The following is an 8130-nucleotide window of genomic DNA, read 5'->3' as shown; positions in this document are numbered from 1 at the left end:
TAGACTTTAAAACAAAGGCTGTGAAAAGAGACAAAGAAGGTCACTACATAATGATCAAAGGATCAATCAAGAAGAAGATATAACAATTATAAATATATATCCACCCAACATGGGAGCACCGCAGTATGTAAGACAAATCTAACAAGTATGAAAGGAGAAATTAACAATAACACAATAATAGTGGGAGACTTTAATACCCCACTCACACTTATGGATAGATCAACTAAACAGAAAATTAACTGTATCTATAAAGCTCACTAAAGCAAAGCACAGGAAATCCCAGGGCTGATCTCCTTCAGAATGGACTGGTTGGATCTCCTTGCAGTCCAAGGGACTCTCAAGAGTCTTCTCCAACATCACAGTTCAAAAGCATCAATTCTTCGGCACTCAGCCTTCTTCACAGTCCAACTCTCACATCCATACATGACCAATGGAAAAACCATAGCCTTGACTAGACAAACCTTTGTTGGCAAAGTAATGTCTCTGCTTTTGAATATGCTATCTAGGTTAGTCATAACTTTCCTTCCAAGGAGTAAGCGTCTTTTAATTTCATGGCTGCAGTCACCATCTGCAGTGATTTTGGAGCCCAAAAAAATAAAGTCTGACACTGTTTCCACTGTTTCCCCATCTATTTCCCATGAAGTGGTGGGACCGGATGCCATGATCTTCATTTTCTGAATGTTGAGCTTTAAGCCAACCTTTTCACTCTCCACTTTCACTTTCATCAAGAGGCTTTTTAGTTCCTCTTCACTTTCTGCCATAAGGATGGTGTCATCTGCATATCTGAGGTTATTGATATTTCTCCCGGCAATCTTGATTCCAGTTTGTGTTTCTTCCAGTCCAGCATTTCTCATGATGTACTCTGCATGTAAGTCAAATAAACAGGGTGACAATATACACCCTTGAGGTACTCCTTTTCCTATTTGGAACCAGTCTGTTGTTCCATGTCCAGTTGTAACTGTTGCTTCCTGACCTGCATACAGGTTTCTCAAGAGGCAGATTAGGTGGTCTGGTATTCCCATCTCTTTCAGAATTTTCCACAGTTTATTGTGATCCACACAGTCAAAGGCTTTGGCATAGTCAAGAAAGCAGAAACAGATGTTTTTCTGGAACTCTCCTGCTTTTTCCATGATCCAGCGGATGTTGGCAATTTGATCTCTGGTTCCTCTGCCTTTTCTAAAACCAGCTTGAACATCAGGAAGTTCACGGTTCACATATTGCTGAAGCCTAGCTTGGAGAATTTTGAGCATTACTTTACTAGCGTGTGAGATGAGTGCAATTGTGCGGTAGTTTGAGCATTCTTTGGCATTGCCTTTCTTTGGGATTGGAATGAAAACTGACCTTTTCCAGTCCTGTGGCCACTGCTGAGTTTTCCAAATTTGCTGGCATATTGAGTGCAGCACTTTCACAGCATCATCTTTCAGGATTTGGAATAGCTCAACTGGAATTCCATACCTCCACTAGCTTTGTTTGTAGTGATGCTTTCTAAGGCCCACTTGACTTCACATTCCAGGATGTCTGGCTCTAAGTCAGGGATCACACCATAGTGATTATCTGGGTCGTGAAGATCTTTTTTGTACAGTTCTTCTGTGTAGTCTTGCCATCTCTTCTTAATATCTTCTGCTTCTGTTAATATATGATGTTTTAATTCAAAAATTAAAAACTTGACTCAAACTCTCTGCTTTCTGCTGTAACAAGACTATCTTGACACATTGGATTCCTCATTGACTGCTGCAAAGAAGGGAGGTCAAGGACAATTTTAAAAACATCAGTAGAGGGGGAGGAATACATAAGTTAATATTGCAAATATCATTCTACCAAATGCCTGTGTGTATACCATGGGAAATGTCTTCTGTGCTTTTATACTTTTGGTTCTTACTGAAAACATAACTGATATTCCTGGAAAGGTTATAAAACTGAGAGGAAATATCAGGGTAGAAAATTTTCACAGATTGCATCTATTTCTGGTACAGATTATTTTTCCATTCTGGCCAGCTTATTTAACACAGATATGCTGGGTAAAACAGAACTGACCATCTTCTCAACACTAAAAGATATAAACTGAAATTAAGATGTTAGCTTATGTGTAATCTATTTGTCTGATAATATTATCTTGATAAATATGAAAGAACAATTTCTAGATGTTCTGTGTATTATAAAAATTCTTAAATGGATGAAGAATCAAGTATTGGGAAATATTTATGAGTACATTTCTATTAATAAATACTTTAAATTTAAGCATTACTCTTAGAAAGCAACCTTTCTTCACTAAAAGTCACAGGAGTTAACTATCTCCAATTTTATTTCTGGTTCTTGACTGACATACACATTCCTTCCAAGAAGAAATAGCTCAAAGTATGTAACTGATAAGAGAAATACCTAGTAATCACTTAACAAATAAGTGATTTTAAATTATTCATGGTCAGACACTATAATTTATATTTTTACCTATTCCTTCAAAAGGTATCCACTGTGAGTGCTCAACCCATATATATATATATATATATATATATATAATGTGACAATAAAAAGTTCAGAAAAGAAAACAAAGAATGGGGATCAGTGTGTTGCTTGAAATTAATTAGCAACTTCCAAGAGAAGTAATTAAAAACACTTTTTAGATGGATATAAGATCCTATACTACTCTAGTTCTAAGATGAGTTTTTTTTGTTGTTCAGTTGCGCACCTGTGTCCGACTCTTTGTGACCCCATGGACTGCAGCATACCAGGCCTCCCTGTCCCTCACCATCTCCTGAAGTTTGCCCAAGTTCATGTCCATTGCATTGGTGATGCCACCCAGCCATCTCATCCTCTGATGCCCTCTTCTCCTTCTGCCCTCAGTCTTTCCCAGCATCAGGGACTTTTCCAGTGGGTCATCTGTTCACATCAGATGACCAAAATACTGGAGTTTCAGCTTCAGCATCAATCCTTTCAATGAGTACTCAGGGTTGATTTCCCTTAAGATTGACTGGTTTAATCTCCTTGCAGTGGACTGCAAGGAGTCTTCTCCAGCACCACTTCAAAGGCATCAATTCTTTGGTGTTCTGCCTTCTTAATGGTCCAACTCTCACAACCATACTTGACCACTGGGAAGACCATATAGACCTTTGTTGCCAGAGTAACATCTCTGCTTTTCAACACAGTGTCTAAGTTTGTAATAGCATTTCTGCCAAGAAGCAATCATCTTCTGATCAGGGAACCCCTGGTTTCCTTCTTATGAAATTAATATTCAAAAAATACAAGGCAATAATTTTTTCATCTAAGTGTTTATATTCTTACACATGAGCTTTGCATCATGGAAATCTATTGTTTTATAACATCAAAGCTTTCAATGGCTGTTACTGGCATGAGCATGTCTATCTGTGTGTGTTATACAAGCACATATCAAGTTGTTATAGCTCCAGGAGTTCTCCAAACCTCTCTCCTACTCAACTCTGGTCCACCAGGTCATTTAGTGGTTTGTTTGTGTGTTCTCTTGTCTGTCTCTCACTTTTATTCAATGCAAAAATGTTAATCATCTAAGAAATGCAACATTATGATCCATATATATTACTTTAGAAACCATGGACAAAAATAGTTTAAGTATTCCAAGTCTCATTTTTCTTTAAGAAAAATTCAGTCCTCATTTTGCACATAAAACAAAAATTAATCACAATCTTTTTTCTCTTCCCCATCAAAGATGATGATATGTTAGGCTCAGTATGCACATTTGAAACATTTTTACTCCATCTCTGTAATACTACATTATCCTTTCTAACCATTAAATCAATTTCCCTTGATTATTCAGTTCAGTTCAGTTCAATTGCTCAGTCGTGTCCGACTCTTTGCGACCCCATGAATCACAGCACGTCAGGCCTCCCTGTCCATCACCAACTCCTGGAGTTCACCCAGACTCACGTCCCTTGATTATTACTTGTGAATTAATGATAATACTATGTGCTATAGGTGTTAAATTGCATTTTAGGTAGTCCATACCTGAGAGATTCAACTTGTTCACTTTTGACATCCAACCCCTTCATCTAATCGGTACACTGAGAAAACAGTTCTCTTAGGCCTTATCTTTTTTTTGCCACTCCCTGCATAAGGCTCAAGGATGTAAATCCATGTGACAGCAGCTCCTAAAAGTACATAACGTGGCCCTAAAGAATGAAGCCTTTTATTGGTTGTCTCCCTTTGTGCTGAGCTGACATAAACTGCCTTCTGACAAAAGCAGGATCAATTAAGCTGATAACATTAAAATTGTGTGAGAACAGTGAGACCTACCTCAGCCATAATGCCAGAGCTTTCATTATACAGATTCTGTGACTCCACAAATGAATAAAGACACATATTCCCCGTGAAAGTCAGTAGATGCTAGTAGTTGGCTATGTTAGCAAAAGGGCGCTTGGGGAAAACACCATATATTCCCTTTCAAAGAGAAAGTGCTGACACCTCACTAAGCTGAGGACAATGGAAGCAACAGGAGCCAAGACAGAAGACAGAATAAAAAGATTTGGAGAGACAGGCAGAACACACTTCCCACACACAAGCAGCTCTGGGACCTAATTTCACAAAAAAAGTACATAAGAATTCTAATGGGCCTCTATATATTAACATACAAAATCTTGAACTTGATCAAAGATCCATTTACCTATCAATGGTGAAAAAAAGCAAAAGTAAGATTCTAGCCTTTAGCTATAATTAAGCAAAATGAGAAATCAACTTTTCTTTGGAAGCCTGCAAATGAAACTTGATTTGCCACTATATCTACATCTTGATTGTTGAGAATGCTTTCATTTTATACTTCTTTTTTCATATTATGCAGTTTCAGACAAGACTGTGTATAGTTCTGAATGACAGGTCTGCCTCATAGAGAACTATGCTATCTGGGAAAAAAGTGTCCAAAGTATTATACAATTTTCCATGCAGAAAGGAGATTTGACTTTCCCACTTAACTTTCTCTGCAGAACTTCTCCAGCCTACCATAAATGTCCATTTCCTGGGGTCCTTTGTTCATTTACTTACCAAGGGCATTCTGAGTTCTCCTCTTTACTGTAGATTGTAGGAGCTATTCCTCATGCAAATGTGCAGGGTTGTAAATTCAATTGTCATGGTTTTGCCTTCAGGTTATGTGATTAATAAAAAAAAAAAAGCTTGCTAATTAACATCCATATTTTATTGATTTTATTATTTTGAGAAAAAATTATCATAACTCACTTGAAATGCTTTATTAAATTCTAGAACTGAAGGTTTTTCTAAAGAAAATAGATCGAATTGCAAAGCTAGTCAACAGTGGAATCCAGAAAAGAAATCCAAGTATTCTTCATGTATTTCATGCATAGAACCAATCCATTTTAACAAAAATCATAAATTAACCAACTAATCTTAGTGTTAGATCACTAATTTAAAAAGGCTAAATAACATTTTAACACAAGATAATTCTCTTGGCTGATTCAAGAGGTCTGATCTGGGTGTTAAGCCAAGACGGTCACCTCTAGAAGTGCTTTCAAGTCTTCAGTTTTCTGTCTAAGAAGTTTCTGTTAAGAATGGCATTGCTTTAAGGTGATAGGACTAATGTCGATTTCAATGTTCATGTTCTATATTAATCTCCGAATTACTACCTCAAAGAGGTATAGCAAATTTCAAAAGAAGAGTACTATTAACAAAAACATTGCTTGCCGTATCAGTAAACAAAAGATGTTGTGGCCATCAGGCCATCAGCTATCACAGCCACCTCTGAATGCATCAGTTCAGTTCAGTTCAGTTGCTCAATTGTGTCCGACTCTGCGACCCCATGGACTGCAGCACGCCAGGCTTCCCTATACATCACCAACTCCCGAAGCCTACTCAAAATCATGTCCATTGCACTGGTGATGCCATCCAACCATCTCATCCTCTGTCGTCCCCTCTCCTCCTGCCTTCAACCTTTCCCAGCATCAGGGTCTTTTCCAATGAATCAGTTCTTCGTATCAGGTAGCCAAAGTATTGGAGTTTCAGCTTTAGCATCAGTCTTTACAATGAACATTCAGGGTTGATTTCCTTCAGGATTGACTGGTTGGATCTCCTTGCACTCGAAGGGACTCTCAAGAGTCTTCTCCAACACCACAGCTCAAAAGCATCAACTCTTCTGCACTCAGCTTTCTTTATGGTCCAATTCTCAACATCCATACATGACTCCTGGAAAGACCATAGCTTTAACTAGATGGACCTTTGTTGGTAAAGTAATGTCTTTGCTTTTTAATATGCTGTCTAGGTGGGTCATAGCTTTTCTTCCAAGGAGCAAGCATCTTTTAATTTCATGGCTGCAGTCACCATCTTCATTGATTTTGGAGCCCCCAAAAATAAAGTCTTTCACTGTTTCTATTGTTTCCCCATCCATTTGCCATGAAGTGATGGGACCAGATGCCATTATATTAGTTTTCTGAATGTTGAGTTTAAAGCCAACTTTTTCACTCTCCTCTTTCACTTTCATCAGTAGGCTCTTTGGTTCTTCTTCACTTTCTGCCATAAGGGTGTTGTCATATGCATATCTGAGATACATATATTTCTCCCGGAAATCTTGATTCCAGCTTGTGCTTCAGCTAGCCTGGCATTTCGTATGATGTACTCTGCATATAAGTTAAATAAGCAGGGTAACAATATACAGTAAGTTCCTCAGAGATATCTTAAAGGTTGCCTCCCAGGCTTAAATTCTCAGAAAGTCCACCAAATAAAACATAATTCTCACCCTTTAAGTTGCACCTTTTTTACAGGCAACAGTACAGTGGTTTAAACTCCTCACAAAGTAGACACTAAGATTGGTAGTATATTTGGAGGACTGATCTCAGCAAGCAATATTAGAGAGTGAGAAAGTAAACAAGGAAGAAGGACACAATAAAAATGCCTCAATGAGTTTGATCCTGTTCTAGCTGCATCTCAAGCATCCTTTGTGAGACCAAGGAAATTGCTCTTCAGATTTCTGCATAAAGATATGTCTCCTGTAGTCTACTAACACAGAAGCCTGGCATGCTGCAGTTCATGGGGTCACAAAGAGTCGGACACAACGGAGCAACTGAGCTGAACTGATTGAGTTATGCTGTCTAAACAGAAACTCAAAGAGTTGATCACATTTTCACAGTAGACATTGACTGCTCTCTGCTCATGCCCTAGCTTGGTGACTTAGCTAGTACCCATCTCTCCATCTTTTACTCCTATTCTTCCTGTCACATTGCCTGTTTAAATTTCCTGAGTTAGAGAGTCTGATTTGACTAGCTGACCTGTAGTACAGGACACTGATGTTCATCCTTAGGTCATGCTGAGCAACAGTATGTCATTAATCAGCCAACAGATGGTTGGATTTAAGTCTGGTCTACCCTGGGTCCAAGGTGGTGGAGATGTGATATGCAGATTATATCAACCCTTTCATTAGGAATCATAGAGCACCTATGTATGAAATAGGCATTTTGAGGCTTTCCAGGAGAGGACTTTGGAATGGGCAAGTCCCTCCCTGTCTTGACTATTCTAACCATTGAGATTAACAACTTTTGTTTCATTTATAATTTGTAATACATGATGTATGCACAGTCCATTGTTCTCTGAACATTCTTCATAGCTCCAGCTACTGTGTCTCATATTCTGTACCCAGAAGCTACTCAATAAATATTGCAGAGTGAACTCAAGGGCTCTGGAAATTTCAAGAAAAGATGATAGTATACACAGCAAACAAATATAGGCTGTAAGTGCCTACCCAAGTGCATCCAATTATGATTCATTAGGTCAAAACTAGTGCTGCTGGTTTACATGGCCATTCCAGTATAAAATATTATCAATCTAAATTGAAAATGCTACACTTGTCAGCAACAACCAATCTTTGCTAGATCTTGCATGTGTATTTATAAGTACTAACGGAAAACAACAAAAATCCTTTAGAGAAAAAAGACCAAAGAAAAATAAATACCCTAAACCCAAATGTAGTTTGAGTTCTTCAACACACTTCAACATATCACTGTACATAGAATAAAATATTTAGGACTGTAGGCAGGAGTGATTCAGAATCCAATTTGAAAGAAGAAATTGTTACAAGTGAAATCCTCCAGGGCTACCTGCATTCTTATTGCTTTTCATTGTAAATCTTGTCAGAGAGCTTTGAGAAGACAATAGAACTTTTAGTAA

Source organism: Bos javanicus, chromosome 7, assembly GCF_032452875.1.
Source record: "Bos javanicus breed banteng chromosome 7, ARS-OSU_banteng_1.0, whole genome shotgun sequence".
Lineage (NCBI taxonomy): Eukaryota > Metazoa > Chordata > Mammalia > Artiodactyla > Bovidae > Bos > Bos javanicus.
The sequence above is the reverse complement of the archived record's forward strand: the minus strand, read 5'-3'. Positions refer to the sequence as shown.